Below are 15,753 nucleotides of genomic sequence, written 5' to 3'. Positions count from 1 at the left end.
ATCAAGGCATCTTTTGCTTCATTTTTCAGTTTAGCTGGATGATCAGCTATAACAAATCTCAGTAGTAGTTTCACACATTTTACATTTTGCAGTGACTTTGCTGCTCCTAGAAACTGTCGAGTTAGAATTAGGTTTCATACCTGACCAATGCCTTTATGGTAGAAGACTGCACACAGAGAGGACAGCAGTGAAACTTAAGTATGATTTTACTAAATAAAAAAGGTATGCTACAATTAGACTGAAAAAGTAATAATGATACTGAAGTAGGAAGGTAATATTATGCATGATAATGAAACAAAACACTACACACAGCAATGGAATATTACACATGAAACTGATACTGCAATAACCACTGAGAAAGTTCTGTTGCAAATGATATTGATATTATTGGTCAGTGGTCAAACTGGAGAAGTTCTACAGTTTTATGGCCACCAAAATGAAAAGTAACCAGACTGAACAGATACAGCTTTTCTGGTCACCTTTCTTCACGCTACTGTTCCACTGCATTCCAAACTATTCTCTATGTGGTCACAGAGGTACTTTGAATCCTCAACAAATTCCACCTCTGTTCCATTAATACTGGTTTTGACAGTGCATCCTGCTGCCATCTCTTGTTCAGGTCATCATATGGCACCATCAGACCAGACCACCTTCCTACATCATTTTACGATCCTGTTATGATGCTCATGTCGATTGTAGTTGCTTTCAGTGGTGGCCACAGGACAGTGTAGCCTCTCTGACTGGTTTGCAGCTACACAGAGCCATACCTACCAGGCTGTGATGCACCTTCTGGTACTTCACTATTATAGCCTTCAACAGTTTGTGCTACAGTAGCTCTTCTGTAGCACAAAGTGTTTCAGGAGTGTTTCACTGTTCGTATTAGAGTTGCTGGGCTGCTCCTCTTCTTCTGATTCTTCTAGGACTCCCTCAAGGGCATTGCCAAGGACACTGTTCTCCATCCTGGCAAGCTCCAGTAGGGACTTCCCACACAGGAATAAAGCCTCACCGCACTCATCTGCAGTGTCCCCATATCTCTCAGCCAGCATGCCACAGGCGTCCTGGAAGACACTGACAGCAGAAACAACATCTCCCATCACCAGATGCCTGTTCCCTGTGCCAATCAGTTTCTTTGCCTCCTCCATGACGTCAACTGAGCTGTCTGCAGCAGCTGCCGATGATGGTCACACGACCAATCACACAGGCCAACCTCCACTTCCAAAGTGCATTACGACCCTGTCACTAGAACATTTTCAGTCGGTGGTAACCACAGCCACCTCACAAGACCTGCTTTTTTTCTTTTCTTTTTTTTTTTTTTAAAGAGACGCAGAGGTCGAACTGTCACTGTTTGGTCCTTGTCTAAGTCACTCAATCTTCTGCTGGTGGTTTTCCTGTTTCCAACACAGTAACTTCAAAAACTGACTGTAGCTGGCTGATTGGTAAAAGAAAAAAAAATTCTGTCACCCATCAGTGGTTTTAATGTTGTGGCTGATCTCCATATTTATTCAACATGTGCCAACACTGCAGTTTCGTGGCCTCACTGAGTAAATGTAGTCTTGCAAGATGTCTTCTATTGCTTCCATAGTCATAGGTCTAAGTTCTCAAATCATATTGAAGTCAGTTGATCATACTGCAGCAAAGTTAATGCATACAACTGAGCCTCGGCTGCTCAGTGCTCCACAACACAATTACTATGTGTGAACAGTTACTTCTTGAAGCTGCAGTTTCACAGGATCATTAATTAAAGGTACCTATGAAGACACTGAAAACTGCTGGTGCCAACTTTCAGTATTCGACAATATTTAGTTCTTAGTCCTATGGTTATTCAAAAAAAATTAAGGGTTTATTAACCAGCCCTCTATATACTGGAATTAACTTTTTACATTTAAGTTTGATGAATGGGGAACTAATACACTGAGCTGAAATACTGTAGTACCTATGAATGTGACATTCATAAACTCAGCTCCTTGTTTTTATTTTTGACAAATCTGCTGCTTTTCCAATGTGATGGCTTCAATTGATCAAAACCTCTTGAAAACAGGACAATTTTTGTCTCTTTTTAAAAAAAATGTATGAATGAACTAAGCAATGCTTATTTTAAATGAGAACTAACAAAGCAGAAGCTTTCCTGCAGTGACAAAACATGAGCACAAATAGAGAAACTGACATAGAATGAACCACATCTGCCATATGTAGTGTAGCTGTAAGTGTTATGTTACTACTTTCAGTCCCACAAATAAAGGCTTTCAAGGCTTTAAGATGCTTTTTGCTTTTGAAAGGGTTCTTCAGTTTTCGAAGGTGAGCAGGAGGTGAAAGAGTGAATGAGTTTTTAGGGTTCTCCTTTGCACATCCATCCCTGCTGAGATGTGTTGCATGCTATGGAGTCACAGGTGTGCCACAATAAAATATAAATATCTGTGGAAATATAAAGACAAAATAAATAAATGTGGAACTATAAAGAGAGAAATAAATCTAAAGGAAAGTTTTACATTTGCTTTTTCCATTTTGCATTTGCTTTTGCCTGTTGTCACTCCTCAGTCCACCAAGTAATAGCAATGGCAAAATCCTTGGTGCACTGAGCTGTCAATAAAATGACTCTGGACGGGGCTTCCTGTCCAGGATGGGTAGTCGTTCCTGATCACAGGATTCCTGCCTGATGCCAGCTCCTAGCACAGCTGAAGTAAAGCGATGTCACCGTGGCGCTTCGGCTGATTCTACCAGCAGACACTAAAAGGACTTTAATAGTTCGGTAAGTTAATGTTTATTTTCTTATTGGTGCTGGTTTTACTGCATTTTACATACACCTATAGTGTCAGATATGTGTACCATATACTGCAGATCAGTGGCGGCTGGTGGTGAAATTTGTTGGGTGGGCTAACAAATACATAATACCAATTAAATGGTTAACACAGCTGCAAAAGCAACATCACCTATGATACACACAGTTACATCAATTACAGGTACTCTATACATGTTTAGTGCTCTACATCAACACTCTCACTCACACATACACATGCACCGTGTTGTTGCTACCCAGTGGGGACGAGATTTTGGCGTTGTCTGGAAAGTTGTTGCTTTATTCATTTTCAAAATCTTAAAACCTTTATTTTTCTGAAAGTTCTGAAAAACAGCAAAGATTAAACCTGTGACTTTTGTTTCTGCTTGTAGCCAACGCTATGTACATGGGGGGTCAGGAGATGAGGAAAGCTCTGGAAAGAGACAACATAACTGTCAAGAAAAATCTGGACAAGGTGGGAAAATGCACACCTGTACGATCACATTGGAATATTTCTCTGCACTTGCCTGTAGTTCGCTGCCAGCTAACAGCTAGTAGTCTTTAAGTACATAAAAAGACAGATGCTTACTTGAATTATCAGTGAATAGTTTAGATGTGTATAAATGTAGAAATCCACATCAGCATGCCGGGGCGGCTTGGGTAGAGTGGCCGTCTTGCAACTGAAGGGTTGGCGGTTTGATCCTCGGCCCGTCGTGCTCATGAGGTGTCCCTGAGCAAGACAACTAAGCCCTAGTTGCTCCTGATGGGTTGTGGTTAGTGCCTTGCATGGAGGCTTCCGCCATCAGTGTGTGAATGTGACGTATCATGTAAAGCGCTTTGGGTACCTTGCAGGTATAGTAAAGCGCTATATAAATACAGACCATTTAGCAGTAAACTCTGTGTCCATGTTTTCAGATCATTTTTTATTACAGAGCTACAGACCACTGGTGCCCTGTTCAGTACTATCACGACATCAAACGGGACTTCCCTCATGGAGACTTGAGACTGTGTGAGAACGGCTTCCGCCACGCCTTCGTCTTGGATGCAGGACGAGATGTCGCCTAAATGGTGTTTAAATGGATCAGAGGAGATCTGACTACATGAGCTCATTCTTCTGTTGGCATTTCTTCCACTGAACACTGATGACCACAACCTGTGATGACCAAAACCTACGAGCAGAGATGTTTTAACTGGACTGAAGAGAGAAGGATTGGAAATATTTTAAATATTAATTTATATAGGCTACCTCCCTGCCATACCCTCTTTCCCATCCAGTCTGATGCCACATTTTAGATGATTTATGCTGTCTTTTATCAGCCAGTGTGTTCAGTCCCAGCATGGAGCTCGTATGTCGTTTCTGTCTGTCACAATACTCTCCTGTCTCACAGACTGGACCGTCTGGTTTTTGGTAACAATACTGTAGTTTTAAGTGCATTCTTGTGAAACTACAAAGGTAAAGATGTTTTTTACCTAAGAGATAAATTAGTTTATTGTTGTATGATCCTAAATATTTAATGGAGTGTTTTTACACAGAAAGCTCTGGTGGCTGTCATTTTTACAACTTGTTTATCCACTGATGGTATTGTTTTACGTCACATTGAGGTTGCCTTCCTCTCCTGACCCTTACAGGCCTCCTTACCACTGTGTTGAGAGTTCAGGATGAACTTCATTCTAACAAATCAACTTGTACCTGCACTAACTAGGAGTTCAGCTGTGAACCAGAGCTTGTGTGGTGCTCATGTTCATATCAGGACAGCATTGTTCTGAAAACCAGTTTGACATCATTGTTTATTTAGAGTTTATGTCAGGATTCTGCCTCTATTACTGCCTTTTTGTTCCTTTTCCTGTTTTTTCATCCTGTGTTGTCTGGTCTCTCTGTCTCCCTCTGTCTGCTGCTCCCTGCCTACTCTGCACCTGGCCTCTGATTGTTGTCACTTGATGCAATCAAGCTCAGACTCGTTTCACTTGGTCCTCCCCTCTGTATTTAAGCCCTGCCATTTCTCTCAGTTGTTGCTGGCTCATCATATTGGATTCTTTCTGCTTCAGACTCTGTTCCCGCTTTACCTCTGGATTACACCTGTTTACTGGACAACTCTGCTTTCTCCCCATTTATGGATTATACCTTTTGGACTTTATAGTTTTTGATTTGGACTCAGTTTGTTTCCACCTTCAGTCATAGTTCCTGTGTGTGAGTATCATTTCCTCAGCCCTCTTGTTTGTCACCGTTTTGTTTATTGTAGCCACTTCAGTCTCGTTTTCAGTTAGTAGTTGTTTTGATTAAATAAACCTTTTTTTTACCAGAATCCCTGGCTGTCTATCGACTATTTCTGCACCTGGGTTCACCACACCCCACACCCCTGACAGTTTGTTTTCAGTGACTTGTGAAGTTGGGTACAAGTCCTGATGCATCCCTTTATCCTGTGAAGCCTGTCCCATCTGACTTACGGTGAAAGATCTTGGACAGGTCCTCAGTCATATGTTACAGCCATATAAGCTCATTTACAATCACTGATTTACCTAAGCATGACCTCTGACTGTGGCCGTTACAAAATCTAGATTTCTGTAGCTTTAGCAGATGTTAGTTTCCATGTAACGCAGGCATTTGTGGAATAGTTGTCATGGCTTGACTGACGAGGTAAGTTAATGGTTGTCTATACAAACAGCAGGACAGAGGACTGAAGGAAGGTTTGAGGGAGCAGGGACAGGGGAAAAAAAGCATTTTACAAGCACCTCAGGAACAGATTTCAGTTTGCTGGGAAGACGGATGAAACAAACTGAATGAGAGAAGGTCCTGAGTTAAAGAAGCTGGTAGAACAGAGTCAAACCCGGTGTGATGCCTTGTTTTTCCTGTGCTCCAGATAAAATGTGTTTTAACATTCTTATTCATGAATGGTCATAGATAAAAATCCTCAGACAGATTGCTGAAGTAAGAATAAACACCAGGTCTCATACCGATGGGTACCTATTTGAACCATTTATCCACTCATTCATTTACTCATCTCTGCATTCCTTTTATCTGTCCATCATTACAGTTCACTGTTATCCTTCCTCTCAGGCTCATTCAGACCCATAAATAGTTCAATAAAAGTTTAGCATCAGTTGTTTCAGTTGAGCTAATCTTTCCACTAATTGCTGCTGCTGCAGACAACCCACCTGAGGTGTTTGTACCACGGTTTGGGAATCACTGCTCAAAACAACAGGTGTCTATTCTTGTTGACTTGTAGCCAGTAATGAAGACTGTGTGAGAAATTGTATTTCCCTTATGCTCAACAGCATGTGGATAAATTTATTCAATAAAAACATGCAGGGAAGCAAAACAATAAATTCAAATAAGAAACAAAGATAAAATCAAATATGAAACAAAACTGAAATGAGGTTCTCAAAGTCAACTAAAAATATAAAACAAAAAACAAAACTGAATAAAGGAACAAAAAACTCATAAGTAAAATGCAGTCAGTCCTCGACCGTGGGACGCCAGCAGCAGCTAAAGGCATCCCCGAGTCGGCTGAAGAATTTCTGAATCCTGTTCAGCATTTTTCTTCCAGAACCAGAGGAGGCTGAGGCTCTGAGGTCTCTGGATGCATCTCCATCAGAAGACATGGGATGTGGTTCTTCATCACAGGAGTCAAAAACTACGTTGGAAGTCGAGACGAGTGATTCTTCACCATCAGAAGACCAGAGGAGTGTTTCTTCGTCTTTGAACCAGAGAGGTGGTTCTTCATCATTGCAGTCAAAGGCTCCATCAGAAGTCCAGGAAAGTCCAGGTTTAGAGGCTTCTGATATGTTCAGCTCGTCTGCTGAGTCCTCCACCGGGCAGATGCTCATCAGGGCTTTCGAGGTGGTCAAACTGGATAAAGTAAAAAATCAGTTAATCACTAACTCCATCAGATCATCCAGCCTCATGTGTTCTCTACTATTGGTGTAAACTTACTATTCTATGCTGGTAGGGTTCACAGGCAGGTGGGACATGGTGATGAATGGGTGCTGCAGAGCTTCACGGGGAGAGATTCTTTGATCCCCGTCAAGATGCAGCAGCCGTTTCAGGAAGTCCGCAAAAGCAAGTCTGTCCTCAAATTCGACACAGTCTTTTCTCGGATAGATCTGCATTTGGAAACAAAGTCAGGTTAGCTGATCAGCTCTCAGCTTTCAGAGAGAAATCAACAACTGGAGCTGATTCAGTCTAAACTAGTACAACACAGCAGAGAGCACCTACATCCACCAGCTCCTCCAGAGGGCTGGACAGCCCCACCGAGTCGCTCCACTCCTCTGCTTCAATGCCGTTGACATCTGAGAATTCTTCTGGTGTCTTAAGGAAAACACAAATATATGAAAACCGCTTTAGAATAGCTGACAAAAAATATTTCAGCAACAATAATCGAGACAAATTTGTTACTCTACCATCAATCTCCAAGATGGACCATCAGCAGCCACCTGCTCAGTGAACAAGGACTTGGTGTATATTCCAGCGTGGAGCAGGTGGTCGTCCGGCAGACCCACAACATCAACAATGCACCTCATCTGCAAATATAATATACATTCACATCAGCTGATGTTGTGCATGAGACTTCCACTTGGTTCTAGATATTTTTCTGAAGCAGCTGACCTACCATGTTATATGGGCAGCCAACAGGGAAGGGGTTGTCAGCAAGGTAGAGGAAGGCCAGGATGCAGCCCACGCCCCACACATCAACAGCCTCAGTGAACGGGAGGCCGAGGACAACTTCTGGAGCCCTGAGGAAGGAAGACAAGAGTCAAATATGAGACATCTATTGGCGATGTTTGAGGCCAAACGGAACCAGGTGGAAGTTTAGACTTCTCATCCAGAAAAACGTCTGAGCCAATCAGGAGGAACCCACCTGTACCCGCATGGCTGAATTTCCAGCCCAGCCTGGATTTTGGAGGCTGACATGGCTTGCCCAAAGTCTATTAATTTGACCCTGAGGGGCTGGTCCTGCAGATTGAGAAACATGACGTTGTCTGGTTTGATGTCTGCGTGGAGGATACCAAGACCCTTCAAGGCGTCCAAAGCAACCATCAGCTGCAGGGACAAAACAAGAACAGACAGGTTTGGGATTTAGTTGACCACATGTTGCAGTGCAGGATTAGAGGTAGGGTTATGGTTACATTCACCGATCAGCATAAAAACAGAGGATTGGTTCTATAGTACAATCAAACAAACCTGCTTTGCAATTGGGCGGATCTCCTGGAGAGACAATGGCTGATAGTTTCTTTCATCAAGCAGGTCATAGAGACTTCTGTCCAGCATCTCAAATGCCAGACAGGTGTGGCCGATGTGTTCAAACTGCTCCAAGAACTTGACCACATTAGTGAGGTCTGGATTGAGGACACTGATCTCTTTCAACATGGACAGCTGGGGAGAAAATAGGAGGATGTAGTCTACATTACATGAAGAGAAAATATCAGCAGCTCATGGTACATATTCTGCTGGAGAATTCAACACCTGAGTATGGAAATATAATCAAAAGGAGTCAAAATTTGTACCTCTTTTTCAGTGTCCTCGGCAAAATCGTTGTTTTTGAGGATCTTGACAGCCACTGTCTTGTCGGTGTCCATGTTACAGCATTTGGCTACTTTTCCAAAGCAGCCTTCACCAATGAAGTCCAGAACCAAGTAGCGAGACGAGCTGCTGAGCAGGGTTTGACCCAGCTGGACCTCAGGTGCTGTTGGTGCGACTGTGGAGAAAAATATGTTTTCAACATATGAGGACCATTCAGTCACACATCATAAACATTAGCTAGAAATATATCAAATACTGATGATCGTCTGACCCTTTTAAAAGAACACATTTGAAATAAGAGAGATCAGATAAACGTCAAACCACTGACTTCTAGTCTGATTGCTGTAATTTAAATGCAACATTTAGCGCAACAATACAATAATTTTATTAATCCCCGAAGGGAAATTCAATTGCCTGGGGTCTCATCTATTTACTTTAAAAGTAAATAGTCTAATTGCTGATGGTAAGAAAGATTTTCTGCAGGGATAGGAGCCGTCCACCATCAATATTTCTTTGCTCATTGAGGCAGATGTGAAGTGGATGATCCAGGTTTGTCAGAATGGCCTCCATCTTTCTAAGTTTCCGTCTCTCCACTTCGTCCTCTGATGAGTTCAATGTGATTCCAACCACAGAGCAGCTTTTTTAATCAGTTTGATCAGATGTCTTGTAACCTTGTTCTTTATACTGCCTCCCAGCAGACTGCAGCATAAAACAGGACACCTGCTACCACAGACTGATAAAACATCTGCAGCATCTTACTGCAGATGTCTAATGATCAAAGTCTTCTGAGGCAAAAAAGTCAACTATGTTGTCTATGTTTGTAGACCAGTCCAACTTATTATCAAGGTGGACACCCAAATATTTATATGATGCCACCATCTCCATGTCCACACCACAAGTGTTCACTGACTGAAGAAGGGGTTTGGATCTGTGGAAATCTATGATCATTTCCTTTGTCTTTGAGGCGTTGAGTAGCAGGCGGTTTTTGTGACTCCAGTCACTGAAGGCAATTATCAGATCTCTGTATTCAGCTTCATGTCCATTTCTGATACATGCCACGATAGCAGTGTCCTCAGAGTATTTCTGAATGTGGCAGGACTCCATGCTGGATTTGAACTCAGATGTATGCAGTGTGAGCAGGAATGGAGCCCCAGTACTGCTCATTAATGACTGTAGTTGCAGGCTGTCTCAGTAAACAAGGTTTGTAACAGGTCTGCAGATAAACCAAGTTATGATCTGACCTGCCCACTGGTGGTAAGGCAGTAGCTCTGTAAGCTTCTTTCACACTGACATACAGCAGGTCGAGGGTTCTTTTTTCTCTGATAGGGCCGTTAACAAACTGTGTAAATCCAGTCAGGTGAGAGGAGAGGCTGACATGGTTGAAATCTCCTGATATTTCAGTTTTTCTCAGTCGCTTTGGTACATTTCTCCAATCATCCTCGACATTTGCCAAACAGTAAGTGCATTTCTCAAAACAATTCGTACAAACAGCAAAACACCATGGATTACCTGCAAAAGCCAGTCTCTTGCTCAAAATCCTTAGTTCATCTCTCAAAAGGAAACATATGTGTCAATGAACATTTCAATGGATCAGAATGACCAGTAATGACCAGTAATGTTGTCATTGTGTGGATCAGATGGTCACATTGCTGAGTCATGTTGTCATTATAACGGTGTACTCCGTGAGGATGTTCTGATGTAAACTATGGATAAAGTTTTGATGACATCTATTGTAAATTGTAAGTTCCACCTTAGTGTATGTGGGAGATTGATTGCCATAGACTGGACAAGATTCACTTTTACACTTTTACTGTTTGTACTGTAATTTGACAGACCACGTCTGTAAAAACACAACAAAACAAAAGCAGAAATGTTATAGGACAATATCCTTAGGGAATTGTGCTGTAGGAATTACAGTGCAGTCTTCCAACACCTCCTGACGTTCCTGTCTGTTCAGCCACAAATTCTCACCACATCACAAATATCTTCTCTTGTGTCTTTGAGCAATTTCAGAAAACCCTAACCCTTCACACATTTTCCTTCGTAGAGAAAGTCCAGATTCACCTGGGAGTAATTTACCAATCGTTACAGATTTAGAAAAAAAAAAGTCTAATAGAAATGTATAGAAACATCCTTGACATATTATGACAACTTGTTCAATCATTTTGCAAGTAAAGACTGATGTGATGAACTAATGCCTAAATGTTGAGGAGGGTGAGACTATTCAACAGAGACCTGTTAGAACACGTTTTGATCAACATGACAGAAGCAACCGATAAAGTAGGAAACAGCAGAGGATTGTACAGGATCATTTGCATGGATGAACCAAAGCATTTGCAGCTTATTCAGAGAAATGAGAAACTGATTTTTTGATGTGCACAAGTGACACAATGATGTGAAGATTGAACAAGTAGTTCAATTTCAATTCTGATCTGAGAAATGAACCAAAGTGACTGAGAAAAACTGTATTACTAGTGGCTCAGGATGTTGAGTCTGTATCCTAGCAACAGTGTCATGCAAAACATGACACGGAACCAAGTCTTGGGTGGGATGTATATTGTTATGGTATGACTGAACCCCCACGGAACATAATATGGCCGAAGTGCAGCTGCCAACAGTTTGATATCTGGACAACACAGCTTCTCCTGAACAGTTCTGTGTGAGGAGTTACACCATCTCTGGTTAACAAATAAAGCCAGACCACCTCCTTTCTTCTTGCCACGAGGTTTAGCATCTCTGTCTGACCTTATGAGAGTGAAGCCAGGTAGACCCACAGCTGAGGCTGAGTTGTTTTGATTCAAACAGGTTTTGGATGCTGCTGTGTAGATTTGTTCTGTCTCACTGAAAATAAAGCTCCTCTCTTGAATAAACTCTTCTCCCAGCAAAAACCTCTATCAGCAGCCAACAAAACACAGCAAAAATATGAAAAAATACAGCAAAAACAGTTAAGAAACACCAAACTTTGCAGCCACTTTCAGAGGCGCAGGTTCCAGAAAGAAAAAAAACCCATACCAAAAAAAAGAAAACAGCAGTTTTTGCAGCAGGCAACAAAGAATGGCATTAAAATTCAGATAAAAAACACAAATAATCACCTTACAGTATCTTCTATAATGTGAAGTTATCTGAAATTAAGATATAATGCTTCAAAAACACATGAAATAAAATGTTATGTGACTAACTAGTGAAGTGAAAACCCTGCAGTGACACATTTAAAAGTTACAGCTCTACAACAGTACACATGAAGACACAACTAAACTGGAGATTCCCTATGAACAAGATGTCTTTTTCTTAAATATTTTAACTTGCTCTTATTTTGTTCTACTTTTTCATTGTATCTGAACAACAATCTGTAGCAAATGCTGCTCTTAAATAAAACAGAGAAGGATTTTTCAGGATTTTCAGAGAACCCATAAAGAATCTGACCTGGAGCTGCTCTGTCCTCTGCTACATTTAAAGGACACATTTATAACCGTGCTAGTGTTGAGCTTCATTTACCTGATGCACCAGAGATATCTGAAGTTGGCCACGATGACATCTTTCAGTCTGATGTTCTCTTCCTGGTTTCAGAGAGGTTGAGATGAAGCTTAGTCCTCAGTGTTGCTGAATGCACAAGTTTTGGTCGTCTTCAAATGACTCTTGTCCAAACGTGTGGATGTCTCTCAATGTTGCTGGAGAATGACTACAAATCATCTACAAGCTGCACTTATCTGCCCTGATGACACAGTTCTGTTTAGAATGTTTTTTTTTGTTTCAGAATTCAAAAATACACAAGGTGAAAATCTGAGTTCAGCTTCAGAAAGTGTAATAATAATAATAATAATGGATTTTATTTATAAAGCACATTACATTTGTGGACAAATCTCAATGTGCACAATCAAGAAGACAATAAAAGACAATAAAAACAATGATAAAAATGATATAATATAATTTAAAAATTTAAATACAGTAAAAAAAAATCAGTCAGGGAAGACAGTACGAAATAAAAAGGTTTTCAGCCCTTTTTTGAATGAATCCATCGTCTGTGGAGCCCTGAGGTGGTAGGGGAGGGCGTTCCACAGACGGGGAGCAGCAGCCTCAAAGGCCCTGTCGCCCATGGTCCTGAGCCGAGTCCTGGACGGGCGCAGACGGTGCAGTTGGTCTGACCGGGTTCTGGCTGAAGTGTGTGGGTGAAGGAGTTCAGTGAGATAGGTGGGGGCTGCACCGTGCAGACAGTGATGGGTGTGAAGAAGGATTTTGAAGTGAATGCGAAGGTGAACAGAAAGCCAGTGCAGAGTGCGAAGGATGTGGGTGATGTGATCATGTTTACGCATCCTCATCAGGACCCGGGCAGCACTGTTCTGAACATACTGGAGCCTTTGGAGGCTATTGCCAGGGAAAGTGTGAACAATTTATCTTTTTTACACAAAACAACAATTAAAAAACACAAAATAAGCAATTAGAGATGCAAGAGAGAAAGAAAGAGAGAAGAGAGAAAGAGAGAAGAGAGAAGAAACAGCCTAAGAAAATACACAAAACAACCACAAAGAGACACAATATAGGAAACACCACTGTTCAAAAGTTTGGGGTCACTTAGAAGTGTCCTTTATTTTTAAAGAAAAGTTTTTTTCCAATGAAAATCACATTAAATGAATGATAAATCCAGTGTAGACTTTGTTAATGTGGTAAATGACTACCCATATGGAAAAGAAATATAAAAAACTTATAAGAAGTTCCATCAATTCCAGTAATAAATCTTTATGTTTTATATGTGTTGTGCTTATAAGTGTCATATTATGATAAACTCTTGAAAGTGACCACTTTTGCATTCTTTTCATACAGCATAGTTAAAAAATTAAGTATGAAACAAGTAAAAATTATGTATGTGATAAATAAGGAAAGTGCATGGCAAATGATGTTTTCCACACGTTTCCTATAAGCTTTGTAGTTTTTAACTATATGTCTGTTTTAGAAACATATCTTTTTCATATATGAATACCATGATGTACAGGTTTTCTACATGACCCTATACTGACACAGCAATTGGCTCAAACTTAGTTGAAAACTAGTAAGGCGCAGATTGCCAGGTCAGCATGCACAAAAACTAATTTCTGCCATTACAATCCCATTCCAGTTACATAAATGCAGTCTTTCTCTATCAGTAATACTGAAAACATGGCTGTTAGGCAAACGTTTAATTTAATAGACTTTATTAGCAGCAATGAACACTTAAATATTGCTAGCATTCAGTCAGATCTCTGTATGTAAATCAATGAACTAAACCACCAAGTTTGGAAATTCAAAACATTTCTTGAGAACATTCACGTGCAAAACTCAGGAGCTCTAAAACCAGTCCACTTATAACAATTTCTCCTAAAAACAACACAGCTACAAATAAGCTTGTCATTATGACAACAACAAATTTATTTTAAGGTGGATAATGTTGGTGGTGTTGCTTCAGCATTCCTGTATTTTTTGTGTCATTGTGTCACCCAAAGCCAGATGCCAAACCTCTGTGTGTAGATGTAAAACTATCATCTATGAAACCAACTCCTTAGGTTGCTCTACAATGGAAAAACACAACCCAATTTCGCATAATCACGTACTGAATCACTGATATAACTCATATTTACTGCTGCTACAACGATTTCCACTTAGTTATCCACCAGGAAGTATGAACAATGAGTTTGCTTACAGCAATCTGATTTGTTACTGCAATGACACAAAAAACAAACAGTTTAAGAACAATTTAGGAAGATGCTGTGGATACAGCAACATTTTTACTTTTGGCACGGAACTCCGTGATCTTGGCATCGATTGTGCATCCAATGCTGGAGATCTGGGTTCCAGGCCACCTCTCAAGATTTGCACCTAGATATTAACACACACACACACACACACACACACACACACACACACACACACACACACACACACACACGTCTGGTTTTTATATCCCCGTGGGGACTTACCATTGACTCCCATTCATACCTAACCCCGAACCCTTACCCGAACCCTAACCTTAACCCGGACCAAAACAATGCCTAACCCTAAAGAAACATTTTTGCACTTTTACTTTTTTCACTAACAACAACATGGCCAAGAAAACAATGTTTCCCCTCATGGGGACCCAAATGAGGTCCCCACAAATGACATTTCTTTTGGTTTTCCTATGGTTGTGAGGACATTAGGTCCCCACAACCCCTATAATTACCTGCCCACACACACACACACACAAACACACACACTCACACACACACACACACACACACACACCACTACAAAACGTGTTCCAACTGCAATGACTACCCACAGATAGCCTGCTGCAACTGTCTTATTACAACTGTTTGGCGACATGTAGTGCAAAACACACCTTCAGTACAACAGATGACCTCAGCAAAAACAAGGTGTCACAGTCCTTTAACAGGTCAACATGGGCCTACCTTATTTGAAAAGAAGCTCACATCGACGGCCGATGTGATCCCAGTCTCTTAACTTCCAGCTTTTCCTCCAAAGACATTGAGGAAAATGGACATGAAAGCAAATAATCCACCTCGTTCATGCTAACGCCCGCCATACCTTAACCTTTTCTCGCTGCGTCAAAGGCCTGTGGGCTGACCGAAGTTAGCCTAAATGATGAGTAAATCACGGGGGCGGGACATGACACCTGTCAATCACTTACAAGAACGAAATGAATGAAAGCCACCGCTGTGTTAACTTGCTGCTATTGGTCAAAAGTCAGTGGCCTGTGGGCTGCCTGAAGTTAGTCCAAATGATCAGTAAATCACAGGGGCAGGACATGACACCTGTCAATCACTTACAAGAACGAAATGAATGAAAGCGGACTGTATCTGCTGGGGCTGTAAAAAATAAGCCCATTTAGAGATATTCTGTTTTTCTTTTGACTGATTGGTGCTGTTGCTACCTTTGTTTTCACCTAAACTTAAAATAATCTGTTGTAAGTTATTTGAAAAATAATTTTCTCATCTTTTTTGTGTTGGCCTGGGAGGGCTTCGTCCTGTTAGCCCATTTATACCAGGCGTCCCTGCTGCAGATGTCGATGGAGTTTATTTCTGTGTGTGTTGACCAGAGAAGAGAGTTAGCATCCAGTAAATATTAGCTTTAATGTTAGGGATGCTAACCGAGCTAGCTGCTCAGTTGTAGCCTGATCAAAGCTAATGTAGAAATATTTATTTATTTATATTTTATTGTGGCACTCCTGTTACTCCATAAACTGACGGAATACAGATATTTTTTCAAACGGTTTGCAAAAACGAGATTTCTAAGAAAAGAAATAGCTACACAATAATTTTGTTCTTACTGTCAGGTGTGTTGTAGAAGGTAATGCCCTTTTTCTGACTTGTATTAGTTTCAGTTAGCTACATTTTTCCGTAGACTTTTTTTTTCCTGCAACATTTAAAATCATCTTGTGTTAAATTTCTGCGAGTCCTTGAACGCAGCACGCTGACGCATCAGCCGTCGGCAC

The 15,753-nt window shown here is 41.0% G+C and overlaps 1 long non-coding RNA gene across 1 annotated transcript; it reads left to right on the top strand.

Moving 5' to 3' along the window:
- The first annotated feature begins 1,193 nt into the window (after positions 1–1,193).
- LOC127534451 (uncharacterized) lies at positions 1,194–5,054 on the top strand. The gene is made up of 3 exons (XR_007942641.1): positions 1,194–2,746; positions 3,166–3,248; positions 3,689–5,054. It is a non-coding gene; the product is annotated as an uncharacterized LOC127534451 (long non-coding RNA).
- Positions 5,055–15,753: the final 10,699 nt, after the last annotated feature.

This window comes from Acanthochromis polyacanthus, chromosome 6 (assembly GCF_021347895.1).
Source record: "Acanthochromis polyacanthus isolate Apoly-LR-REF ecotype Palm Island chromosome 6, KAUST_Apoly_ChrSc, whole genome shotgun sequence".
NCBI classification, from domain to species: Eukaryota; Metazoa; Chordata; class Actinopteri; family Pomacentridae; genus Acanthochromis; species Acanthochromis polyacanthus.
Note: the sequence above shows the minus strand (reverse complement) of the source record. Positions and strands in the feature narration are given on the sequence as shown.